Source organism: Canis lupus, chromosome 1 (assembly GCF_003254725.2).
Source record: "Canis lupus dingo isolate Sandy chromosome 1, ASM325472v2, whole genome shotgun sequence".
NCBI classification, from domain to species: domain Eukaryota; kingdom Metazoa; phylum Chordata; class Mammalia; order Carnivora; family Canidae; genus Canis; species Canis lupus.
This window is the reverse complement of record NC_064243.1, coordinates 48,874,478-48,902,402: the sequence shown is the minus strand read 5'-3', so window position 1 is coordinate 48,902,402 and position 27,925 is coordinate 48,874,478. Positions and strand designations below refer to the sequence as shown.

The 27,925-nt window shown below is 41.2% G+C and overlaps 1 long non-coding RNA gene across 4 annotated transcripts in view; it reads left to right on the top strand.

Moving 5' to 3' along the window:
• Positions 1-26,710, top strand: part of LOC118353008 (uncharacterized) — a 60,397-nt gene extending 33,687 nt beyond the window's left edge. Inside the window, exons 3-7 of one of the 4 annotated variants that reach the window (XR_007412938.1) lie at positions 9,989-10,617; positions 11,206-11,383; positions 12,077-14,058; positions 19,631-19,794; positions 20,211-26,710. This is a non-coding gene — a long non-coding RNA (uncharacterized LOC118353008). Of the gene's footprint in view, positions 1-9,988; positions 10,618-11,205; positions 11,384-12,076; positions 14,059-19,630 lie in introns of all 4 variants that reach the window. The other 3 variants (XR_007412941.1, XR_007412940.1, XR_007412937.1) reach the window with 3 other exon arrangements.
• The last annotated feature ends 1,215 nt before the right edge of the window (positions 26,711-27,925 follow it).

Sequence of the window (27,925 nt, the reverse complement as noted above, 5' to 3'; positions counted from 1 at the left end):
CAATCCAGATATTGGTAGAAGTAGGTGAGGTGGAAAGTGAGCTTCAGTGAGAGAAAGAAGGTCTGGAGTCATGGTCTCAAGAGTGCTGTATTCCCACTGCTGATGAACGGTTGGTGAGAGGTCCAGGTCAAGGGCTGCCTAATGGCAGCATCCATAGAGTATTTACTTCTGGAGGGTACTTTTAGCTTCCTCAGTATTGAAAGATAAATGTTTGTGGTTATTAATTCACTGTCTTCAGGGGCACTTTGGTCCCTATGTCTTCCTCACTAGCCTCCCTACCTCACTAAACTCCGCTTCCTTTCTCATGTTGCTCTGAACCAGTTTACTCATTTAGACTTGGTTCTGCTCACAGCTGAACTTCTCTTCTGATTTTCAGCCAGCTTCAAACAAGAGGGACCCCACCCCATTCCCACCCTTGGGTCCTGCCCAATTAGTCACTCCATCATCATTGGAAGAATGGGACCAAACAGTGAAGTGAGAGGGATTTGTCCAGATGAGGACCCAGAAGTGAACAGGATAGAGGTTGGGTGGGGTTCATAGGTCAGATGTTCTAATTATGGCAGGGGAATCTCTCTACTTATGGAGTGATACAAGGCCCACAAGCCAACAGACACAAAGGTTTATGAGGCTGGGAAGAGCCTGAGGGGTCTTCTTGCCTTTATAGTATCCCACATATCCTACATATCCTAGGGATGGGCAATGCCAATTTGTCTCTTAGGATCAGAGTCTAAGAAAGGAAAAAAAGGAAAGGAATCTGGAGGAGAAGATTTCTAATTCTGGCCAACTTGGAGTAACAAGGACCAGATTTATTCTTGTGCTTGAAACAAACAAACAAGCAAACAAACAAACAAACACCAGGGGTGCCTGTGTGGCTCAGTTGGTTAAGTGGCTTTTGGTTTTGGCTCAGGTCATGATCTCATGGATCCTGAGATAGAGCTTTATATTGGGCTCCACATCCAGTGGGGAATGTGCTTTATATTGGGCTCCACATCCAGTGTGGAGTGTGTTTGAAGATTCTCTCCCTCTTCCTCTTTTTTAATTTATAATTATTTATTTATTTATTTTAAAGATTTTATTTATTCATTCATGAGAGACACACACAGAGAGGCAGAGACATAGGCAGATGGAGAAGCAGGCTCCTTGCAGGGAGCCCAGTGCAGGACTCAATCCTGGGACCCCAGGATCATACCATGAGCCAAAGGCAGACGCTTAACCACTGAGCTACTGAGGCATCCCAATAGATAAATCTTTAAAAAAAGAAAATCAGACAAAATATGTGAAACAATGGTTTTCAAAACACTAAGCATTGGATAATGAAGTAATTCATGAGATATGGAAAACAAAGATGGAGTCTTGTGATTACCCTGGTTTACTGCTTTAACAGTTTCTAGGCTGCAGCAAAGAGAGAGGAACCCATGTGGAGCCCAGGTTGAGGGGAGAGAACCAAACTGGCTAGAGTTCATAGGACTGAGTTCTGGAGAGGAGAGAACTACACAGAAAGAGAACTCTGGAGATTTGCGGAGGGCACCTCTTGAGTATTCATCAGAGTGCTGTTCAGCACATGTATGAGAAGAGTACTTGGGACCAGGAAGGCACTCTCTAAAAGGATTAGAGGGAATAGCACCCGTGTCCATACAAGGCCAGCAATAATGCCTATTCTCATCAGTCAGACCAAAAAGCCCCATAACTCATGCAAAATCAGGTAGAGTACACTGAAGGGTCTGGTCACTGTATTGGGATATAATTAGCTCTAGACCAAACAGTTTTAGTTTTTCCTAACAAGACTTAAAAGCAAGACATGAAAGCATCAAACTGGTTCTAAAAAACTTTACATCTCCAGGACAAAGTTCGAGAATATTAATGGGTATACAGAAATACATAATACCTAATAAATGAAAATTCAAAATATCTGATGTATGATAAAAAATTGCCAGGCATGCAAGGAAAACATGGTTCATAATGAGGAGAAAAGCCAAAATTTAAGACAACCCAGAGCTGACAAATATTAAAATTAGCAGGCAAAGACATTAAAAGATTAAAACTATGTCCTATATGCTTGAAAGTCAAGTAGAGAAATGGAAGTTATAAAAGACCCCAATATAGCTTCTATGGATGAAGACAACAGTGTCTCAGATAAACATACAATGGATGGAATTGAAAGCAGATAAGACATTACACAAGAAAAAAAATTAATGAAAAAATTGAAGACAGAGAAATAGAAATCATGCAAAATTAAACCAATATAGAAACAAGAATAAAACAATAACAATAGTAAAACTATAATGATAAAACAGAGTCCTAGTGATCTGTGGGACAACTATAAAGCAGTATGATATATATGGAATTGGAGTGCCCTGAGAAAGGGTCAGAAAAAATTATTTGATGAAATAATGACTGATAGTTACCCAATATGATGCCAACTACACACTCATAGATCCAAGGAGCAAAATGAACCCCAAAGAGAAGAAACACATACAAAAAACTATAAAAAGCACATCTCAAGTTACTCAAAATCAGTGATAAGGAGAAAATGCCAAAAGCAGCCAGTGGGGAAAATATACATTTGTACAGAGGAACAATGTTAAGGATGATGGCAGATGTCTACAGAAACAGTGTGGGCAAGAGCATTTTGGAGCAGCATCTTTAAAGCACTACTGACTGAAAAAAAAAACCCCAACAACAACAAAACCTTTGTAAACCTAGAATTATATACTTAGGAAAAATATCTTTCAAAAATGAAAATGAAATAAAGACTTTTTTAGACCCACAGATGCTGAAAGAATTCACCAGACCTACATGATAATAAATTTTTTTAAAGATTTTATTTATTCATTCATGAGAGACACAGAGAGAGAGAGAAAGAGGCAGAGACACAGGCAAGGGGAGAAGCAGGCTCCATGCAAGGAGCCCAACGCGGGACTCGATCCCGGGACTCCAGGATCACCCCCTGAGCGGAAGGCAGGCGCTAAACCACTGAGCCACCCAGGGATCCCCATTATAAGAAATTTTAAAGAAAGTTTTCCAGACAGAAGAAGAATGATATCAGAGGAAAATATGGCTCTAAACAAAAGAATGAGGAGCGCTAGAAATGGTAACTATGTGGATAGCGTAAAAGCATTTTTTTCTTACTATTTAAATTCCCTCAAAATATAATTAAACAAATAAACAAAAACAATGTGGCATGGGGTTTGAAACATTTGTAAAAGTACAGCATAATGTATAAGCTTGTCAAATCACTAAATTGTACACCTGAAACTAATATAACATTGTGTGTCAACCGTACTAAAAAAAAAAGTAAAATGTGTGACAAAAACTGCAAAAGCAGTGGTGGAGAAATGAGTAATCTTGTAAAGTTCTCACTTAATATGTGGAGTGCTATAATATTGCTTGAAGTTAAATTGTGATAAATTAAAGGTGTATACTATAAGCTCCAAGATATTATGAAAATAACAAAATGCTATAACTAGTAAGTCAACAAGTGATGAAAGTGGAACCATGAAAAATATTGGATTACTCCAAAGCAATAGGAGAAAAAGAATAAAGAACATGTGGGACACATAGAAAATAAGATAATGGTCTTAAATCTAATTGTATCAATAACCACATTAAATGTAAATGGTCTAAACACCTTGTTATAGGTTGAATCATGTCTTCCTGGAAGAGATATGTTAGAGTCCTAACCCCCAGTTCCTTAGAATATGACCTTTCTGGGGATAGGGTCTTTATAGAGGCAGTCAATTTAAAATACGTTCATTAGAGTGGACTCTAATCAAATATGATTGGTGTCTTTATAGAAAGGGCAAATTTGGGTGCAGAGATAGATATGCATAGAGACAAGACACTGTAAAGTCATAAGAAGATAGCCATCTACCAGTGGAAGAGAGAAGCCTGGAACAGATCTTAATCTCACAGTCTTTAGAAAGAACCAACCTCACCTGACACCTTGATTTTGGGACTTCTAGCCTCCAGAATTGTGAGATGGTAGATTTCTGTTACATAAGCCTAGTTTGTGGTACTTTATTACAGCAGTCCTAGAAAATTAATATATCAATTAAGTGGAAGAGGTTGGATTGGATTAAAAGTGAGACCCAACTTTATGCTGTCTGCAAGAAACATATTTTAAGTGTAAAGATACAAGTTAAGTATAGGAAAAGTATAAAGATAAAGTAAAACTATAGAAAAAGATATACCATGCTAACACTAATCAAAAGAAAGCTGGGGTAGCTTCATTAATATTGGACAAAGTAGATGTCAGAACAAAATAAGTTAATAGAAATAAATAACGTCAATTTATAATGATAAAGGGGTCAATTCATCAGGAGGTCATAACAATAAAAAATTTTTATGCACCTAGTAACAGAGCTTCAAAATGCATAATGCAAAAATTGGTAGAACTACAAGGAGAAATAGCCAAGCCATAATCATGTCAGATTTTTCAATATCTCTCTTTCAATAATGAATAAAATAAGTAGACAGAAAAATTGACAAAGATATAGAAATCCTGAACAACACCACTAACCAACTTGACCTAATTGACATTTACAGAACACTACAATTAACAATAGCAGTACACACCTTCTTTTCAAGTGCACATAGAACATTTACTAAGATAGACCAACTATTGGGCAATAAAAGAAGTCTTAATACTTTGAAGAGAATTCTAGTTGTACAATACATGCTATCTGATCATAATGGAATTAAATGAAATCTCAATAACCTAAAGATTTCTGTAAACTTCCCATATCTTTGACAATTAAACAACATACTTCTAAAAAGTTCATGGATCAAAGAAGAATCCAAAAGATAAAACGTGTATTGAACTGAATTAAAATGAAAATACAATATATAAAAGTTTGTGACAGGACACTATATTAGTATTTAGTGGGAAATTTAGGGCACTAAACGCTTATATTAGAAAAGAAGAAAGGTCTCAATGATTTCAGCTTACTAATTAGGAAACCAACAATAAGAAAAGAGCAAACTAAATTCAAAATAAACAGAAAAAAGAAATAATAACAAACTTAATGGACTATAAATGAAAAACAATAGAGAACATTAACAAGCCAAAAACTGCTTTTTTAAAAAAGAAAGTCAATAAAACTGATAAGCCTTAGCCATACTGATCAGGAAGAAAGAGACACAACATAAAAATAAGAGACATAATGTCATTACAGATCCTACAGATATTAAGGGATAATAAGGGACTATTCTGAACAAATTTTATTCTAATAAATTTGACAACTTCGATGAAATGGACACATTCCTTGAAAGATAGAAGCTACTAAAACTCATTCAAAAAGAGGTAGAAGACCTAAGTAGTCCTATTAAAGACCCTGAATTTATAGTTTTAAATCTTCCCACAAAGAACATTTCTGGCACAAATGCCTTTATTGATGAATCATACCAAACATGTAAGGAAAAACTTATATCAATTTATCTAAATTCTTGTGGACAATTGAAGAAAAGGGGATACTTTGTAAGTCATTTTTTGAGGTTAACATTACCTGTTAATAAATGATAAATGGACAAAACAAACAAACAAACAAACAAACAAAGACATTATAAGGAAAGAAAATTCCAGACTAATGTCACCATGGGAATAGTTGTAAAAATTCTTAACAAACTTATATAGCAAATTGTATACAACAATATATAGGCAGAATAATATATTGTGGCCAGGAATAGAATATATTTATCCCAGGAATGCAAAATTGGTTTAAAATTTGAAAATTAGCATATGTAATTGCCCATGTTAACAAACTAAAACACATAGCACACATGCACACCAAAAACTAAACCATATTGTCAAGAGCATTTGCCAAATTCAATATCCCTTTATGATAAGCTCTCTCAGTTAAGTAGGAACAGGAGGAAACTTCCTCAATTTGATAAAGAAGTTTATACAAAATTCTCTGTTCCCATTTGCTCCCAGCATGGAGCCTGCTTCTCCCTCCACCTGTGTCTCTGCCTCTCTCTCTCTCTATGTCTGTCATAAATAAATAAATAAATCTTTAAAAAAAAAAAAAAAAGAACCTTCTCCATTTTCTTCACCTGGTTCTTAGAAGGGCGAGATTGGTCCAGGGTGGCAGGTTTCAGCACGCTTATTAGCCACAAATATTTACTCCAGGTCTGCTCTGGGTAAGCCATCATCAGTAGGCTTGATCTGGTCATTTACTCCTTTTGGGAAGGACCTGGTGGAGTAGAGTGGAATGGAGAAGAGGCTAGGAGGTGATCAGAAAAGATGAGGGGCGCCTGGGTGGCTCAGTTGGTTGAGTCTGACTCTTGGTTTTAGCTCAGGTCATGATCCTAGGTCCTGGGATTGAGCCCTGCATTGGGCTCTGTGCTCAGTGTGGAGTCTGCTTGTCCCTCTTCCTCTCCCTCTGCTACTCACCCTGCACCTGCTCTTGCACACGCTTTCTCTCAAATAAATAAACCTTTTTTTTTTTTTTTTGAAAGAAGATGAGCCATCCCCAAATCTTCAAATGGGCTCTCTCTGGAAAACTCGACCAATGTTTTGGCAATAGTCTCATTCTGGGCTTGCGGAGTGATGGATATTCAAGCTCAGGTTTCTAGCTATGGTTACATTTTAGGGTGGAACACATGGGACCTTAATCTGCTGAGATAAGTGTTTTTAGAACTCAACAGTGAGGACAACTTCCAAGCTCTAAAGTGTTCAAGATAGAAGGCACCACCTGTACTTCAGGGCTCAGCTGCACAGACACAGTTACACCAAGACCTGTTAGTCATTTATATGCCTTCACATTCATCCCTTGCCAGTATTATACTGGCTATTATACTGCACTTAGTGACAGAGAACGATTTGGAGTTAGTTTTGCCAGGGCTGGTATTTAACCTATTGTTTGTCTTCATTTGTGGCCTTTCATGATTCTGGAGGTGATATAAGACTTCCAAAGAGGTTTGTTAGCCAGATTAAAGAAGAGAGAACTGGATGAACAAGCCCAGTAGTGCCCCTGCCAAGTGTGAGATTTCATGATGTGCATCAAACACAAAACTCTGAAAACACACACACATACACTCACACTCATATACAGAAACACACATGCCTGAGATGCCACTAGGGAGAAGGTGAAGAGAAAAGGGGTTGAGAAAGGATTTGTAAAGAGATGATTATAATGTGAAACAGACTAAGTTTTTTTTTTTTTTTTCAGACTAAGATTTATACCGGGAAAGATAGAGCTACTTTGTCAAATTCAAGTGTACACTATCAAGGGTGAGTGGGATTAGAAGCCAGGTGAGATCTGCTATAAGAAAGAAAAGAAATAACATTTCAAACATCTGTGTAAATTTGAACCCTACTACTACAGCAAAGAACCTAAAAATCATGTTGGACGTATTTATCATTAGAGCCCATTCAGCCACCAGTGGTGGGGGTTTCTCACTGCAATGCTCCATGCCGGCTTGCCTCAACCCCTTCACCAGCTCCTGCCTTCCTCCCTTCTTCATTGTCTCTCCTCTCTTGGACAGGAGCAAAGCACTGCTGAGCCCTCCCATGTTGAGGCAACATACCAGGGTACTTTCCTCCCTAAGGAGAATTCTGGCTCCAGTTCTTCAACAAATAAAAATTTTTCTTTTATGACACTAAAATTCTCTCTTCTTAGATGTGTGGGTTAGACAGACAACATCTGACCAATGCCATCAGCCTCTGTGGTGTACTGTTTTACAGGTGTAGGAACTTGGATGACTAGAATATAGGCATACACTCACACTTGACAGATCTTTGGAGCTATACAAAACAGCTATATTCACTATTGTCTTCGTATTCCCATCCTCGAAATGGGAATGGTAATGGTTATAGATGGTAATGGTTAAAGAATTACATTACTGGGGTGCCTCAGTGGCTCAGTCGGTTAAGCCTCTGCCTTTGGCTCAGGTCATGATCCCAGGGTCCTAGGATCGAGCCCTGCATCAGGGACCCCGCTTAGCGGGGAGTCTACTTCTCCCTCTTCCTCTGCCTCTTCCTCTGCTTGTGCTTTCTCTCTCTCAAATAAATAAATAAAATAAAATAAAAAAGAATTACATTACTCTATATTTTGACATGACTTGAAGACTCTGCAAAAGCTAAGGTCATCACTCATTTGCATGTCTATATGGGATTGTTCATCAGTTTTTGTTCTTGTTCTTGGGATGACCAATGTTTTCCTAGAAAAAAATTGTTAGCCCAAATATTGGGACACTCAGTTATACTACCTGTTTTTTTTTTTTCTTAAATAGAAATGCGTTGATATCCATCAGAAGGGACTTCTGGGTATGGGTCTCAGGGCTTGGGGAAGGACATATGGAGGGGCAGTGAAGATGTGGGCCAAGGTGAAGAATCTGGAACCACAGTGGAAAACAATACAACAACCTGACAATACCCAAAGCAAATGGGAGTAGCTACTATTGTTTGTTACTGAATGTTCTGATGCTATCATTCAAATGCAAGTTGTCAACTCGTTTTTCTGACTGATGCATGTGAAAGTGGTGTGTGTGTGTGTGTGTGTGTGTCTTTTAGGGTGCCAATCATGTTGGAAGGGGAACTTATCAGAGGTGGTTTGCTAACCGTGGGCTCCTCTTAAGCCAGAGAGACATCTCTCACCCTTCCAGCCTCCCAGAGACTGAGCACCCTTTGTAAATTTGATTCTTTCATACCAATATGTAAATAGCATGAGGGAAATATTAATCCTATAGGTATACTTTGCAACTGGAAGTGAAAGTGTATTTCTCTCTTAGCCAGGCATGGTCCCAGGCCTGTCACCCTATTCTAGGTAGATGATGACCTTCTCAACAAGAAGGGATAAAAGGGCTTAAAAACTGGAGGGGGGTGGGATCCCTGGGTGGCGCAGCGGTTTGGCGCCTGCCTTTGGCCCAGGGTGCGATCCTGGAGACCCGGGATCGAATCCTACATCGGGCTCCCGGTGCATGGAGCCTGCTTCTCCCTCTGCCTGTGTCTCTGCCTCTCTCTCTCTCTCTCTCTGTGTGACTATCATAAATAAATAAAAATTAAAAAAAAAAAAAAACTGGAGGGGGGAGAGACCTCTCTATTTGCAAAGACGAGGGGAAAAGCTAATGCCATAGCAATATATCCACAGCTAGGGAGGAAAGTATGTACGAGTATCTCTCGTACAAGATGTATGATATTCTGCATAAAGGAGAGAAACCCATAATGTCAAGGAGGCAAACTTAAATCTATTTCCTGGTATGATTGCATTCCTCTTAGGTGTGAATTAATGGTAACTTCTACAGTCGTTACACTTAGTCAATGGAACCTTGCTCAGTTAATCTTCAGGAATAGGTGGGTCACCTTTGCCTTGGTTTTCCTGTGGTCCCAGAGGTGGGGGGCGTGGGTGGCTTGAGGGCAGAGGAGAGCTCTAGGAGCAGAGCATTTGCCAGAATGTTTTCTGCAAATGATTTCAGAGCTAGAAACAGATGTTCCAGGTGGCTTGTTAGTCAATGGCATAATGTAAAAAACACTGAAATACATATTCTCCAAAGTCTGCTTAGCTTTACTGCTCAGTTCTCAGCAGCTGCCTGCACCCCTTACAGGGGGAGAGGAAAGCAGCGCTTTCCTGGTGCACATCTCGGGGGCTGGCTTGGGCTTCAGCGGCCTCTGGGCCCGGCCTTGCAGCCTGTCTTGTCCTGTTCGGTCCCCCTTCCGTGGGGAGCAGCCATGCGAACCTGTGGGAACGGGGCTCAGTGCCTTTGGCAGCCCACGTGGAGAAACCCTGAGCAACGTCCCCGGGACTGGAAGGATCAAGTCACTGCCCAGCTGCCTCCTGACTGCTGTTTTCCAAAGGGGTGTGGGCCCCCTGGATGCCAGCCCTGGAAGTAATAGTGGCTGCTGCCCCCCACCCCAGGATTTACTGGGGGATCTTGTAGGGTGGGAGACTTGGAATCTCACTGGGATGGGTTCACAGGTTTAAAGAACAAAAATCATGCTGGTGGGGAATTGAGTGGCCACGTGCCCTCCCTGCCCCCTTTCTAATTACAGACGGAGAGCCCGCAGTCTGGGACTTAGAGACGGAATTCACACCAGGGTGATTTCAGACCCCGGCCACCATCCACCTAACCTCGCTGGTTCTTGGAGGACAACCCGAGGAGGCGAGATGTTAGACGAGTCTCCCACGATCAGCGATGGCCAAGGGCTGCGCCCGCCCCCCGCCCACCTGCGGAGTCCCCCGGAGCTGCACCTGCCCCCACCCCTGCACCTGCGCAGAGGAGATGCACGCACCAGGCCTTCCCACGGGCCCAGGAGCTTCCTCCCGCCCAAGGACAAAGCAGGGCGTGGGGGCGGGACAGCCTGGGTTTGGGACCCCGAGGACCCGAACGGCGCGAGGTCAGGAGCAGCCCCTCTGCACACCGGGCCGCGTGGGCTTCCCGGGCGAGCGGAGCGTGTGGCCTTGGACCTTCCACCCGCCGCGCCTCACGCCCTTCCTCCGTCCCCTCTCCTCCCTGCCGGCCCTTGGGCCCCTGCGCAGGAAGCGAGTTTCTAGAATTTACTAACATCCCTCTTTCCAGTGTAGCCTCCGAGTGGTAAGAGTGGTGGTGGAAGACAATTGCCCGAGGAGTGGCGCCAGCTCCAGGCCTGCCTCCGGCCAGGCTTTGCCCGCCCTGCTCTGTGTGAGACGCCCCCCCCTCCCCCACCCCGGGAAGGTGGTGGGTGCCTTTGTCCAGGATCAGCTTTGTATGGGTCACTGTTCCTCAGTCCCCAAACTGCTTTTCCTCTTTTTGATTGTAGTGCCAAGCCTTTCTTTTCTGCTAGAAACAGGACTTTATGATTGATTCCTGGGTTTTGTTTTAACCATTTTGAAGAAGAGGGATCCCCCCCGCCCCCCAAATTTGACTTGGATGTGGAGAGGGCTGATGCCACCCACACTCACACCAAGAGGGTATATGAGAAGTGGATCACACAGATATGGAGAGAAGAAGGGAGGGCCTTGGCTTGGGGGCTCAGGACGGTTAAGGGGACCGCTGGGGTGAGGGTTCCCAAGCCCAGGGAGAGGCTGGAGTGTTGGACTCTCCCATGCGGGTGGAGGAGGGAGCCCTGGGGCCTTCTCAGCTTGCTCAGGTGTGGATGGAGGCAGAGCGGGAGGCTGAGGCTTAAAGGCTGTCGGGGACCATCAAAAAGGGGAGCCATACTTTTTATTATAAGTTTATTTTGGCTTTAAGCACAATTGTTCAAACTACAGAAACATTTTGTCACCTCAGACAAGATTTACCTGTCCTTAACTGATAATGAGTCGAGCATTTGGAAGTCCACGGGCAACAAAGCCAGCAGCACAGCCCACCTCACTTCCTCAGACGCCCCACGTGAACTAAGGTGCCAGCAGGTGACATCCCCGCACTCCTGTCATCGTGAAGCCTCAAGTTGTGACTCTCTGGAAATGTAAGAAATGATCAAAACAGTCTTTATCAATGATTTCAAAATGATTTCCTCGTTCAAAGTCTCAACGGCCCTATTAGGAAATTCAATTTCATATGAGGATCCATATGGTGCTTATTCCCGGATTTACATGTCCAGTGGTGACCTGGGTGACCTGAGGCCTGGCACATCTGGCCCCATTATCTCTGACCTCATCCCTTACCCCTTCCTCTGCTGTTATTTTCAGCTCCAGCAGCCTGTTTGCTTCTGGAATCTCACTTGCTAATGTGGGGTCTCTTTACTTGCTGGTCCTGTGACCCCAAAAGAATCAGCTGGAGTCACTAACCCCACCCTGCATATTACCCTGTTTCATTTTGTTCAGGGCACCTGTCCCCATGTGACAGTTCTGTGCTAGTTCATTGTTGGTCCTCGCCCCTCTAGGGGGAGCTCGTGAGATGTCAGCCTTGTCTGTGCAGGGCTCTGTCTCCAGCATCCAGAACAGCGCCCTGCACTCCCAGAGCAGGCGTTTCCTGCATGTTTGGTGAATGGATGTATGATCCGAGACAATGTTTAGAGAAGGGTTTTGCTTTTATAATGGACACCAGTAAATGAAACAAAACTTTATATTTACCGAATTTATTGACATTTTCTTAAGTATGCATACATAAGTGCAATTCATGCTTTTCTTCAACCAATCTCCCTTGTTTCTTAATTCAGAAAAAGCAGTCAAACCTCACTGGGGGGAGGCCCAGAGACATCTCACCACACCTGGTGTCTAGGCAAATACCTGCTCTGACACGAAACAAGAGTGTCTCGGTCTAAGAGAGGCTCATTTCACCCTTTCCAAGGGCCATGCCATGCTGGCAACAAAGGTAAATACTGCTCAGTCAAAAAAATGTGACCAAGTGTTAACAGTCAGTACTTGTAGGTGAAGGGTATAAAGGTTCTCAGTGCATCATTCTGTCATTTGACTCTAGGCTTGAACATTTTCAAAATAAAGAGTTGGAAAAAAATTAGCCAAAAAATATACTGTATGATTTAAAATTGCCTTTAGAAAAAATTTCTGTTTTAAGACTACAGGCAGGTTTGGAGTAGAGAATTGACTGTGGACTATTTGGTTAATTCATGAATACGATGCATTTCTGGGCCCATGTGTATATTTTATATATTTTTAAGGTGAGTCAGAGGTCTTTGCAACAAACCAGGGCAAAATTTGCATGTCACAGTTGTCTTTCTCCTGCTGTGGAAAACTCAAAGTATAGTTAAAATACATGAGTGAATGGTACTTGTCTCCAAAGGGACCTCAGCCATCAGAGTCTCTCAAGGAGGACCTAGCTCTGGGGAGCTTTAGGTGTATATCTAGGTACTCCTCCTGGAGCTGAGTCAGGTGATCCCAGACTCAAGAATCAGGACTCTGTCTCACTTTTAGGAAGCTACTGGGTCTCCTGTTCTCCTGTCTGGACAGCTGAAACATAAATTCTAGAATTCTCTCAGGTATGATGGAAAAAAATTAACATTTTTTTGGGAGACATTAAATTGCATAAAAATTAAGGAATCCACCAATAATCGGATGAGATGAAAGAAATTGCTCAGAAAGATGTATCCTCATTTTCTCAAGGACTCTGTTCCAAATATGATAGTTGGCTTTTTGTCTTGGTAGGATACACAAAAGGAGAGGCACAAAAATGGGAAAATTCTCAAAGTTACTTCAACAGTGACAGATCGAGTTGAGATTTAATATTATCATATGGGCTTTACACATTAAATTGCTTGATGATATATGAAGAGAACTTAATTTTACTCATCATCTCTTAACTGGTAGATGTTTATTTCTTACAAAGCACAGGATATGGCCAGCTGGGTAGAAAGAGTCACTGTTCTGGTTGTCCCTGGAGTGACCAGAACCCATTTATGTTGTGTATTGTAAGGACAGCTTGACCCTCTACCATTTTTGCCTGACTGTCCTGTAGTGTCCTGTAATTTCTCAAAGAGAGAAATTAAACTTGGGTTATGATGTCTCTCTGTGTCACATAGCATCAACATTTCTGTCCTTGGAGGAATGGGACTAGGAATTCTGCTATAATATGGTGGAGTATAAAAGTTTATTTTAAAAATTGATCCTTCTGGGGCCCTGGGTGGCTCAGTCAGTTAAGCATCTGCTTTTTGGCTCAGGTCATGATCCCAGGGTCCTGGGAGTGGGCCTGCTTTGGGCTGGCTGCTCAGCGGGGAGTCTGCTCCTCCCTCTCCCTCTGCCCCTTCCACCCCTGCTGGTGCTCTCTCTTTTGTTCTGTCTCTCTTAAATAAATAAAATAAAATAAACATAAAAAAATGATCCTTCTTTCCAAAATGTAATAATGCCTTGAGATCTCATACATGGTTGTCCCTCTGTGTTAGAAAATGTTTGCCTCCAGAAAGCCAGTGTTAAAAGGCAGGTGGGTTTGCTAGAACTCCAGAAACCCCTGGACACTTGAACCAAAAAAGTGAGAGTGAGGTCATCATTTCACCAACTGTATTTCTCTGACCCTGGAAACTACCAGTGAACTTGTCAAAACTCCAGCTCCTTTCAGAGTGTCACCCAGCTGCTTGGAATCTTCAAGGGTGACTTATGTTTGCACAGGAATAACCATCTCTATCTTCACTGGTCATTGTGGATGCTGTAGGCAAATCCATTGCCTGAGGATCTCTCTTTACAGGACTGGGTGAGTTAATGCTGGACCACCAGCTCCTCCGGAAACCTTCCTATCTAGCAGGTTCCTCATTCTCTCTGGGAAAGAGTCTGGGCTGACTTGCTTCTGGTTTTGCAGACACACTTGGTCAGGTCTGACTCATGGTGAATGTAGCTTAACATAGGTAGGACCTCTGCTCATAAAGGATTAGCAGGAGTTTTTCAGACTAGTTTAGAATGTGACTGTAATATAACTTTGGGTGGTGAGTGTAGAGAAAGTTCTGCAAGATGGGGAGATGTCTAGGGAGGGCAGATCCTTGTGGGATGCCAGTAGGGCTGGCTTCATCGACCAGAGACTTGTGCTGTCACATGGGGCCCGGCCCTTAGAGATCCTTGTCCTGTGGTTGCCATCTTGAAATTCTTTTTTTTTTTTGAAGATTTTATTTATTTATTTATTTATTTATTTATTTATTTATTTATGAGAGACACACAGAGACAGGCAGAGACACAACCAGAGGGAGAGACACAACCAGACTCTCCCAATTGGACTCCCCAATGCAGGACTCGATCCCGGGACCCCAGGATCACAACCTGAGCCAACGGCAGAAGCTCAACCACTGAGCCACTCAAGTGTCCCTCCATCTTGAAATTCTTAATAGTTTTATCTGAGTTTATGTTTTGTAAGTGAAGTCCAGGAGGATGATGCAGCATGGTCAGGAGCCTCCCACTGCCTCCCTGGGACATGTTTGCAGTAGCCTGCACTCTGACTCTTGGAACCTGGATCCTGCCCAGGGCTCTATCCCCATCCTTGCTTCAAACCCATGTTACTCTCTATCCTGGGGCATTGGTTGGGGAGGTCCAGGTTCTGCTGCTGCCCTCCACAGCTTCAGCCTCTCAGATTGGGCAAGGCAGTGGCTGTCCTTCCCTGGGCTGGCCATGCTCAACTTGAGTGGGGTCCTTGCTACTTGGTCCAGGGACCCAGTGCATTCTTGCATGAAGGTTGCAATCCTTTGGAGTCACCCATTTCCCTGAGGATTGGGGCCAGGAGCCCAAGGGAAGGGGGAGGCCCACTTACGCTCTCCACTGGTATTCTCATTTTCATCTGGCATTGGGTTCTGCAAATTCTGTAGCTGGCCTTGCATGCTGGGAACCTAGGGCAGTTAAGCAGAGAGGAGAGGAAGTAGGGCAGCAGATCAATTCTTCTTATGTATTAATTCCATCACCAGTTGGCCCTGATCTCAGGTAATGAAATTTACCTTTAAGAAACTTTATCGACACGGTTCAGATTTCTTGACTTTATTCACATCATTTTGTCTGTCTTGGAATGTCTTCTACTGGACTATCTGATTTTCCAACTTCTCTCTTTTTTTAGGGCTCATATCAAGACTCATCTGTCTCATAAGACTTTTGACCCCTCTAGGCAAAATTGCTGACATTCTGCTCTGAACTCAAGCCTGTATCTTTTCCAGCTCTATTTGCAAATTAAACAGATTTCTTAATGCACCTCCAGTATTCAATGTTTGGCATTGTTGCTAACATTTTCATGTGCTTATGTTTTGTTTACATTACTCCATTCTTGGCTCAGTCGCCTAAGTAAAGTAGATGCATGCAAAAATGTTTGTTGATTGAATGACACGTTGGGCGTGTTGTGGCATTTTTGGAAAATAAGGGCATTAAGGCCATTATTCCTTTGGAAATAACTGATTGGTTGCAATCAAACTTTCAACTTGCATGATTTTGGGAAGAAGTAATGATAAACTAAAAATTGACAACTGAATATTTCAGCCAGAAGATATGGTTTCTACAAAAGTGGGTTCATTTGATTTGAACCCTGTTTTTAGTAATCATGAGGTCATTATAGCTCTGAGTGATTAAACATAATTCTCACTGTGATATGAGCATATGTATCCTTCCAGACTCACAAATTGTTTTGTGCCCCCAATCATGAGGGTGAATGAGATTCTGGGAACTCTGGCAATCCTTCTTCAGTCATTGCTTGGCACCTGAAAGCCCACCCAGCCTGGTGCCAATTTATTTGGGCAGTACTTCACCTTCCTCTCTCCTGGATTTTCCTCCTGACTTTGGTGACTGAGTCTCTGGAGTCATGGCAGCTCCCATTGCAGAATCCACCACATGAGCCCCCCCCCACCCCCCCCATGCATGAAGCCACTAGAACCCAAAGGGTTGAATTTCATCAAAAGATGCTCCTTTTTGGTCTTCCAATGACAGAGGTAAACACATAGGCCATTAGCTTCATTTTCTGAGGATTTTTGAGATCATACTTTAAAAATCATGAATGAACTTAACATCTCTATTTTATGTGGGGGTGTGTGTCTCACATGTGGAAATCTTGTTTTTCTTGTTTGAATGGAAGAGAGCTGAGGAGATGCCTTCCTCCTGGGAGCTCCTGAGGAGCTTAAAAACAGGCTCTGGGTTTTATGAAAAGGTCTCTATTCTTTCTTAAAATATTCACAGGATCTCAAGCCAGAAAACAAAACAAGATTGCTCCATTAGTCACCCAACAATGAAAGGAGAAAAACACCCACTTCTCCAATGCTTCCTTTCAAAGTAACCTCAAAGACCCTGATGGTTTCATGGAATTAATTAGAAACAATAGTAATGACACAGTGGGATGGGTAATTTTGTCTCTACATGACATTTTAGATGCCCTGAGGATCCTTTACTCCCGCAGCCCCACCTCACTGCCCTGCTTGAAGCAGACCCTCGAAGGTGGCTCAGTGGTCCCTTCCCCCATGTTGCTACTGTCAACCTGGGCCTTCCCAGATATAATTTTCAGGCTCCAAGCACTCCAGGGACATTTAAAAATAGCTAGTCACTTGGTGCCTGGGTGGCACAGTTGGTTAAGCCTCTGGCTTTTGGTTTCGGCTCAGGTAATGATCTCAGGGTCCTGGGATTGAGCCCCGAGTTGGTCTCCATGCTTGGCAGGGAGCCTGCTTAAAGTTTCTCTCTCTCCCTCTGCCTGCCTCTCTAAAATAAATAATACTTAAAAAAAAAAAAAAAAAGCTGGATGCCTGGGTGGCTCAGTGGTTGAACATCTGCCTTAGGCTCAGGGCATGATCCTGCAGTCCTGGGATTGAGTCTGGCATTGGGCTCCCCATAGGGAACCTACTTCTCCCTCTGCCTCTGCCTCTGTCTCTCATGAATAAATAAATAAAATCTTTAAAAAACACAAAAAGCTACTTACATACTTGACCATAAGGGAAATCTCAACAAAACCAAAGTTTTGGCATCATCAATAATTAAAAAACTGACCAAAATATAACAAAATTTGAGAGTAACAACTCAAAAGACATCCAAAATGTGTGGTATAAGTATTTAAAAAATTAAACAAATACTTCTAAATGATTCATAGGTCAAAAAAAATATCATAATGGAGTATTTAAATATTTTGAACTGAATAACAATAAAACCACTACCAAAAATTGTGGAATGTAGCTGAAGCAATCTGTATACAGGGAAATTTTTGGCTTTAAATGTACACATAAAAAAAGTTTCATAGATCAATGAGCTGAGTTTCAACTTAAGAAGGAAAGGAACAATAGAGTAAATCCCAAAAAAGATAAAGACAATAAAGGTAAGACTAGGAATAATAAAATAGCATTTAAAAAACCCACAGGAGAGTAGAATGAAACTAAGCTTTCTCCTCTGAAGAAAGGAAGTGCTAAAATCAACTTGAAAGTGAAGTTGTGAAGGTCACATGTCATACTTTGTACAAAAGCACTTTGTAAATGACAGAGAACTATTCATATGCACTTCTGTCCTTCTTTCATTTTTCCAGCACATACTTACTACCTATCTGCTCAGTGCCAGACAGCTTGCCTGGGTATGGGGGGCATGCCTGCTGGGAACTTACTCTCCATAGCCCTAGTGGAAATCATAATATCTACCCAATATGACCCAAATCAATGTGAGTGGCAAAGGAGACATGCACCATGTAATAGAGCCTATGAGGGAGACTATAGGTTACATATTGGGGTGGAAGTTTTCTCTTCTTCCCTTCCAGGTTCTTCAACTGGTCTAGTAATTAAATTTATGCAAGACAGATTAACAGATTAAGGAGAAAAACAAAAGTTTAGTAACGTGTATGTAGGGACCAAGGTCAGGTTGCCCCAAAATATGCCCCTCTTGGCACATTGATTATTTAATTTTTTTTTATTATTTTAAATAAAGTTACTTAAGAAACAGCTAGTTGCACTCAGACCCTCCTCTGTCCCCCTGAAAGCAAGAAACAAATTTCTTATATGAAAAATACCCTCCCTATACTAAGAAGGGAAAAGATATCCCAAGAAAGCTGTAGAAATAAATCTCATTTCTTTTTAATCTATTACTTTAGCCTAAATCTGCTTAGAATTCCCTACTAATTAAAGCTCCCAAATACCTCTTTTCTTTATTCTGTTAATTATTCACAAATTTATTGTTTCTGTTCAAAATGTATAAAAACTACCTGCCTTGGTCCTTTCTTTAGATCTCAATTTCATTGGGCCTTCATGTGCATGTAATAAAACTTTGTTTTTTTTCCCTCTTGTTAGCACATCTCATGTAAAATTTAATTTTTAGGTCAGTTGGAAAACTTTGAAGAGTAGAGGAAGAGAAAAACTCTGCAAAATGGCCAAAGCCATCACTTTATTTTTTTTTTATTTTTTTATTTTTTAAAGCCATCACTTTAAATATTACCTTCAGTGAAAGACAAAAGATGTGTGTGTGTGTGTGTGTGTGTGTGTGTGTGTGTGTGTGTATTGGGGGTGGGGTAGGAGTTGTTAGGGGAGGTGACTAGGTGCCCAGGAAAAGCACAGTAAACAAAGGTAAGGTTGTTATGCAGATTTAAGTTGCTGTCTTCTCCATGGATAAGAGTTTCTAGGGGCTTAGAGTCATCTCCCTGTTCCTGGTACAGGAGGGAGATTCCCCTTAGACACATAAATGTCCCTTATAAAAGGGTAATTTTGACTTGGTTTTCACAGCTTCTCTTGTGTTTACAATTTCTTAAAAACAATCAGCTTAAAATAATCCTTATGCCAAAGATACCTATCTGGGGGTGGCATATTTTGATCCCCTACACTTACTCAAAGATGTTAGGCAGGCGATGCCAGCAAATGAGGTTGAAGCAGAGGTCAGGAGGTGGGATGGAGGGAGAACTGTGCTAGGTGCAGAGAAGAGAATGTGGGACAGAAAGGACCAGTGTGGCTGGAGCCCAGTGGACTGGGTAGGGGGACGGGGCCACAGGTAGGAAGGAGCCACGTGGGCGCTGATAGGCCCTGTTGAGAGTTTTGTTTTGTAAGAGCAATGGGAAAGAGCAGCAGTATTTTAATTAGGGGCACGGAATGGGTGGGAAGAAGGCAGAATGAACATAGGGGGACTATTTAGAAGGCCTACCTGAGGTCTAGGTGAGACGTGAGCTGATGGCTGCTGGGATGAAGATGGCGGGGGGAAGAGATGGGGAGAAGAGGTGTGTTGGAGTGATTTTGATAAAATCTAGAGATGAGGGATATAGGTCCAGACACCTACTGGCCCCCATTGAAAGGGATGATCTGAGGGCTGCCTCCCTGGCATACAGTCTTTGCATGTACATCTACCAGCTTATCTCCCAGACAGGGGCCCTGAAATGCTGTCCTTATGCACCTGGGGTCAGAAGACAACAAGGCTGTTCACCTGCTGGCTGTGACATAAGTCTACGCCTTTGGTCTACCTTCTCTGATGAGGATAGTCCTGTTCCATTTTCTTGGAAAAGTTGGGTGCTTGAACTACTGCTCTGGTGATCTAATTTTCTTCCTTTTTATAGTGATGTAATATAGCCAAAGGCCCACTGTACATTATTAAACTTTCAATAATAAGTCCCAAAGATAATAGTATACTTGTTGAAAAAATTTATTATTTAGGATTTTCATTACATTAACTTTATAAATTCAAGACTTACCTTGAGGTTGACAACAATGATGAAACTTATAAAACATATGTGCTCTGTTAAAGTCCAAATCTGAGTAATTATATGCTAATTTTGGAGGTCTGGGTAATTAATACAGTTTGGGGAAGTGAATCTTAGCAATTACCTTCATGAATAGGGCTTTTTGGGAGGATGTACCAGATGCTCACAAACCTTGAACTTGGGTGCAGGTAGACTACATTTCTCCCGGGTGCACAGTCAGACTAAATTCCAAATCTCTCTTGCAGTTAGGTAAGGCCACATGACTGAGTTATAGCAATGGAATGTGGATGGAATTAATGTGGATAATTACCAGGACTGGTCCAGAAAACCTTCCCATGCTGGAGCCTGATCTTTCCTCCTTCCTGCTGACTGGATGTTGTGTCCTCAAAAGCCCTGGGGAACAAGCTGTCGAAGATGACAGAGACTTTCAGCTCAGACCCTAAACATCTACTTGAACCAGACCTCACTTCCAGCTGGATTTCATATACACGAGAAATGAGCTTCTGTAATACATAAATATTTTTTAGATTTTTAAAATTTATTCATGAGGGAGACAGACAGACAGAGACACAGCAGAGGGAGAAGCAGGCTCCATGCACGAAGCCCGATGCATGGGACTCCAGGATCATACCCCAGGCCGAAGGCAGACGCTAAACCACTGACCCACCCAGGGATCCCCAGCTTCTATAATATTAAGGCACTGAAAGTTGGGAGTTCGTTTTCTAGCAGGTAGCTGCAATACTCTGCTGTGCACTGAACTGTGGTTCCCCCATTCATCTATGAAGCCCTAACACCTGTGGAATGGCATTTGGAGATGAGGCCCTTTGGCAGTAATTAGGATTAGGTTTGAGGTCATAAGGTTGGGGCTCTCATGATGGCATTAGCAGTTTATAAGAAAAGGAGGAGAGAAAGATTTCTCTGTCTGCCACGTGAGCACACAGTGAGAAGGCAATTGTCTGCAAGATAGCAAGACAGCTTTCACCGGGGCTGAATTGGCTGGCACCTTGATTTTTGCTTCCCAGCCTCTAGAACTTTGGGAAATAAATGTTTGCTCTTTTTTATTTTATTTTATTTTTATTTATTTATTCATGAGAGGAGGGAGAGAGAGAGAGAGAGAGAGAGAGAGAGAGAGAGAGAGAGAGAGAGGTGGCGCTAAACTGCTGAGCCACCTGGGCTGTCCTAAATGTTTGTTCTTTAAGCTTCCCAGTCAGTTATTTTGTTAAAGCAGCCCAAGCAACACATCAATCTGACCAGCTAAGTACAATTGAACCAGGTAGTCACATTCTGAGAATTCCTTTTAAAGATTTTTTTAATAATTTAAATTCAATTTAGTTAACATATACTGTATTATTAGTGTCAAGGGTAGAATTTAGTGATTCATCATTGCGTATAACACCCAGTGCTCATTACATCATATGCCCTCCTTACTGCCCATCATCCAGTTACCCATCCCCCCACTTATCTCCCCTCCAGAAGCCCTCAGTTTGTTCCCTAGAGTTGAGTCTCTTGTGGTTTGTTTCCTTCTCTGTTTTTATCTTATTTTATTTTTCTCTTCCTTCCTTTATGGTCATCTGTTTTGTTTCTTAAATTCCACATAGGAGTGAAATCATATGGTATTTGTCTTTCTCTGACTGACTTGTTTTGCTTAGCATAATACTCTCTAGTTCTATCCATCGTTGCAAATGCAAGATTTCATTCTTTTTGATGAATGAAAAATATCCCACTATATATATGTATATATATGTATATATATATGTATATCACATCTACATCATCCATTCATCTGTCAGTGGACATCTGGACTCCTTCCATAGTTTGGCTATTGTGGACATTGCTGCTATGACTATTTTTGTATACTTTGGATAAATACCTTCTAGTGCAATTGCTGGGTTGTAGGGTAGTTCTATTTTTAACTTTTTGAGGAAACTTCATACTGTTTTCCAGAGTGGCTGCAACAGTTTGCATTCCCACTGACAGTGTAAAAGGGTTTCTCTTTCTCCACATCTTTGCCATCATCTGTTGTTTCCTGAGTTGTTAATTTTAGCCATTCTGACAGGTGTGAGGTGATACCTCATTGCAGTTTTGATCTGCATTTCCCTGATGATGAGTGATGTTGAGCATCTTTTCATGTGTCTGTTGGCCATCTGGATTTCTTCTCTGGAGAAATGTCTATTCATGTCTTCTGCCCATCTTGTGACTGGATTTTTTTGGTTTTTGGGTGTTGAGTTTGATAAGACCTTTATAGATTTTGGATACTAGACCTTTATCTAATATGTCATCTGCAAATATTTTCTCCCATTCAGTAGGTTGCCTTTTAATTTGGTGATTGTTTCCTTTGCTGTGCAAAAGCTTTATCCTGATGAAGTCCTAATAATTCATTTCTGCTTTTGTTTCCCTTGCCTTTGGAGACAGGTCTAGCAAGAAGTTGCTGTGGCTGAGGTCAAAGAGGTTGCTACCTATGTTGTCCTCTAGGATTTTGATGGATTCCTGTCTCATGTTTAGGTCTCTCATCCATTTTGAGTTTATTTTTGTGTATGGTGTAAGAAAGCGGCGCAGTTTCATAGTTTCATTCTTCTATACGTGGCTGTACAATTTGTCCAACACCATTTGTTGAAGAGATTGTCTTTTTTTTCCACTGGATATTCTTTCCTGCTTTGTCAAAACTTGGTTGACCATGACAGCCCATTTCTGGGTTCTCTCTTCTGTTCCATTGATCTAGGTGTCTGTTTTTGTGCCGGTACCATACTGTCTTGATAATTACAGCTTTGTAATATAGCTTGAAGTCTGAAATTATTATGCCTTCAGCTTTAGTTTTCTTTTCCAACATTACCTTGGCTATTTGGAGTCTTTTCTGTTTTCATACAAATTTTAGGATTGTTTGTTCTAGCTCTTTAAAAAAAATGCTGGTAGTATTTTCACAGGTATTGCATTGAATGCATAGATTACTTTGAGTAGCATAGACATTTTAACAATATTTGTTCTTCAGATGCATGAACATGGAATATTTTTCTATTTCTTTATGTCTTCCTCAGTTTCTTTCATAAGGTTCTATAGTTTTCAGAGCACAGATCTTTTATTTTTTTTTGTTAGGTATATTCCTAGGTATCTTATGGTTTTTGGTGCAATTGTAAATGGGATTGATTCCTTGATTTCTCTTTCTTCTGCTTCATGTTAGTATATAGAAATGCAGCAGAATTCTGTGCCTTGATTTTTATATCCTGCAACCTTGCTGAATTCCTGTATCAGTTCGAGCAATTTTTTTTGTGGAGTCTTGTGGATTTTCTACATAGAGTATCATGTCATTGGCGAAGAGAGAAAGTTTGATTTCTTCTTTGCCAGTTTGTATGCCTTTTATTTCTTTTTGTTGTCTGATTGCTGAGGCTAGGACTTCTAGTACTATGTTGAACAACAGTGGTTAGAGTGGACATCCCTGTTGTGTTTCTGAGGATGATATTAGCTGTGTGTTAAAGACCTTTGTTTTTCAAGCATTTGTTTCAGTGTATCTGACCATTTTCACTTCCCTGTTCTTCCAGGTTTCATTGGCTCCATTTTCTCAACTGTTCCCAGAAAAACACTATCAACTGTAGAGAGAGAACAGTTTGTACTACTGGAATGCTTGGGGGCTTCCTGATGCTGCTTGGACTTGCATTTGAAGTCATTATTTGTCTGAGAGTTCATGCTGGGACTCTGGGAAGACCCCCATGAACAGAGAGCTCCCGACCTTCTGTTGCCATTCCAGTCTCCCTGCCCTTATTCTGAGGCAAATGACTATTAGTGGGGAATAGTCACTAGTGTGCTGAGTTATCTGGCCCTAAGGAGGCCAAGGGGCAACTGAATGGGTGGGTTGAGTCTTTCCTGCCTTTGACCCTGGACATGGAGGCTTTGGCCTCAGCAGAGACTGAGCACCTTTCTTTTTGTGACCTGGACCACACAGGTGAGAGTGCAGCTGCCATCAGGGCACATGAAACCAGGAGCCAACAATGAAAAACAATATCTCTTCTCAGGGACTTGCTTTAGAGAGAGGAAGACACAGCAAAACAAACAGCTGTTGCAAGGCAACTTGAATTTTTAAAAAACTTGCATATTGAAGGAGATTTAAATATAGCACAAAAAGACTTTCTGAAGCTAAAAATCATAAATTCCTAGCCAAATACAATTCAAGAGATTAATTAAGGGAGAGGAAGATCACCAGGCGATCTGAATTAGCATCCTAGGAAAATTGAAGGCAAGAAATATCTTGACATAGAGCAAAGATAAGAAGAGATAGAACACAAGTAGGAAAGGATAAGAAGCTTGGAAGATAGATCCTAAAACTGTGGACTGTGAGTAGTGGGAGCAGAAAGAGGGAAAGGAGCAACAGAGGAGGGACAACTATTATACTAACGATAACAGAAGACTTCTCTGAACTGAAGCAAACTTGGGCCTGTTTCTTTCTTTCTTTTTAAAAATTTTAATAGATTTTATTTTTTAGAATAGTTTTAGGTTTACAGCAAAATTGAACAGATGGCACAGAGAGTTCCCAGAGACTCACTCCTTACCACCCCAGAACTTCCCTGACCATCAACATGCCCCATTAAGTGTTCGAACCTACACTGATCTTATCATCAACCAAAGTCCATAGTTCACATTGGGCTTCACTTGTGGTGTGCATTCCGTGAGTTTGGACAAATGCACAATGACTCATATCCATCATTACAGTATCATATAGAGTAGCTTCATTGCCCTACAAATCCCCTGTATTCCATCTTTTCATCCTCTACCAACTCCTGGTACTTTTTACTGCCTCCATAGTTTTGCCTTTTCCAAAATATCATATAGTTGGAATTAAATAGTCTGTAGCTTTTTCAGATTGTTTTTTTTTTTTTCACTTAGTAACATGCATTTAAGGTTCTTCTATGTTTTTTCATGGCTCAGTGTCTCCTGTATTTTAATTCCTGAATAATATTCCATTGCCTGGACATACCACGTTTGTATATCTCTTCACCTACCTGAGCAACATCTTAGTTGTTTCCAAGTTTTGACAATTATGAACAAAGTTACATAGATATCTGAACGTGGGTTTTTTAAATGAGGAGATAAGTTTTCAGTTCACTGGGGTAAATATTAAGGAGTGCAATTGCTAGATTGTATGTATGATAAGAGTATGCTTAGTTTTGGAAGAAATTGCCAAAGAGTCTTCCAAAGTGGTTGCACTGTGTTGCATGCCCACCAGCAGTGAATGAGAGCTTGTGTTGCTCCATATCCTCGCCAGCATTTATTATTGTCAGTGTTCCAGATTTTGCCCATTCTAGTAGGTATGTAGTGGTATCTCATCATTGTTTTAAGTTGTATCTCTCTAATGACATTCAATGTGGAGCATTTTTTCATATGCATGTTTGCCACTTTTTAAAAAAAGATTTATTTACTTATTCATGAGAGACACAGAGAGAGAGAGAGAGAGAGAGAGAGAAAGGCAGAGACATAGGCAGAGGCAGAAGCAGGTTCCCTGCAACAGGACTCGATCCCAGGACCCTGGGATCCCACCCTGAGCCAAAGGCAGACACTCAGCCTCTGAGCCACCCAGGTGTCCCAGCTTGTTTGCCATTTGGATAATCTTCTTTGGTGAAATATCTTTTCAGATCTTTGGCCTATTTTATTTATTTTTTTTTCTTTGGCCTATTTTAAAATTGAGTTGTTTGTTTTTTTAGTGGTGAGTTTGAAATTTCTTTGTATATTTTTGATAACAGTCTTTTATCAGATATGTCTTTTGCAAATGTTTTCTCCCAGTCTGTGGCTTGTCTTCTCATTTTCTTGAAAGTCTGCCTTTTTAAAAGAGTTAGCCAGGTTTGAGGCCAATTTGTTGAGAAGAAGCACATGTCCAGGCATTTTCTAGTAACAATACAGAATTCTAAGAATAGAAGGAAAAATATTTTTCTAAGTGCCTCTAGGCAGAAAGAATTAGGAAAGAGTCAGCTCTGCTGTGGACTTCACATGTGACACAGCTGATCATCCATCTCCTTGATATTCCTATCATGGTTCCTGCATGTCTGCCTGTTTAGTGTCCTTCCTTTATCATGGCTCTTTTCCCTTAACAAATCTTTGTATACTCTGGATATAAATATGTACATCCAGACCTGACAGTTGTACTTCTAGGAACTGAGTCTATAGAAATAAAAACACTGGGAAGTAATAACACATGTGTAAGGATGTCAATAGTGACAAAAAAAAAAAAAAAGGAAACAAAAGGAATATTTACTATCAGGGAAGTAGTCAAACAGTTTATGGGATAGATTGAAGTATTATACAAGCATGAAAGAGAGTGAAGGGAAATGTACCAGTGGACCTGATAGTAATGAGTGAGAAAATGACGAATTAGAAATATCTTCACAGTATATGTACATAGTACATGTTTATAAGTGTTAAGTGTATGTAATTCAAGAAGGTAAGCTCAACTAGCACAGGAACTTGTTTGCCACATAGTCTATAATGCTTAGGAGATCAGTATAAATTTAGAGAAAAAAATTAGAAAAGCAGATATTAGATTGAGAGATTACCAATATGTGTGGTTATTGGCTAAAAGGGGTCCAAGAAAAAATGATTTATATATTACCATATTTATATATTTATGTTACAGTCTATATATGTATGTTGGAGGAAAATTTTTTAAATTAAATTAAATCTCTACTGTTTGCTTTGTACTTGTTAGTTCAGATGATTGTTTGGAGTACTATTATTACTTCAGAATATAAATAAAATCTGTTCACCAGTAAAATACTTTTTACTGTCTTTACTGTTGATTTGTATCCTTCAATATCATTTTATAAGTGGGTAATCTAGTGAGTAAATGTGTTTTCTGAGTTCTGTGAGCCACTCTAGCAAATTAATTGAACCAAGTTGGGGTTCATGGGAATTTATAGGCAGTTGTTCAGAAGCACACGCAACAAGCCGGGCTTGTGACTGGTGTCTCAAGTGGAGGGCAGCCTGGTAGGACTGAACACTTTACCTGTGGAATCTGATGCTGTCTCCAGGTACATAGTGGTAGATAGTGTCAAATTTGAGTTGAATGGTGGGACACCTAACTAGTGTCTTGGAGCATTGCTTAGTGGTAAAGGGAGAACTGCACCCTACATGTTGGAAGAGCCCTTAAAACCGTGGGTTCAGAGCCCTTAATTTCCTCATGCCATCTCATTTCCCTATCCTTAAAACTGACCTGCCTCTACTAACTATGGGAAGTCCCATGGAGCTTAAGCAGGAGACAGGGGACTTTTATTAACAGGAATGTGGGATGACTCCTTGCTCTCTCCTGCCAAACAGGACATCTAATTCCAGGGGAGCTTCTTACTCAAGGGAAATTATCTCAGAATAGCATGAGTGTGCTGGAGAGGTTCAGCCCTTTGTTTTTAATGAGAGATTTATTAGGATAGGAAAAATGGGTAACAGTTAAATCAGAAATTCTTTTTTTAATTTATTCATGATAGAGAGAGAGAGAGAGAGAGAGGCAAAGGGAGAGGGAGAAGCAGGCTCCATGCAGGGAGCCCGATGTGGGACTCAATCCCAGGACTCCAGGATTACGCCCTGGGCCAAAGGCAGGCACTAAACCACCCAGGGATCCCCTAAATCAGAAATTCTTAAAGCATATGAAACCCTCTTGCTTTGAGCTTCAATCCGGTTGCAATCTATGACAGCTGAGAGTCATTGCTCTAAAGGTCTGAATCTGCATTGGCGGTTGGTCTATTTGTTTCAAGCCTACATCTTGATTGATCATGTAAGTCACTGGGTATAATCCTTTAGGGTATCCTAGTGAAGTGTATTTGTTAGAATGTTGTTTCACGTGTAGACAGCAGAAAACCTGAACAAAATGGCTTAAACATTAAGATTTATCCCCTTTCATAACAAAAGGCCATGGGGGAGCTGTTTGTGTTCCTGCTTAAATCCCACTCTTGCAAGCATGGCTTGGTGTCCTCCCACCTTGCCCATCTAA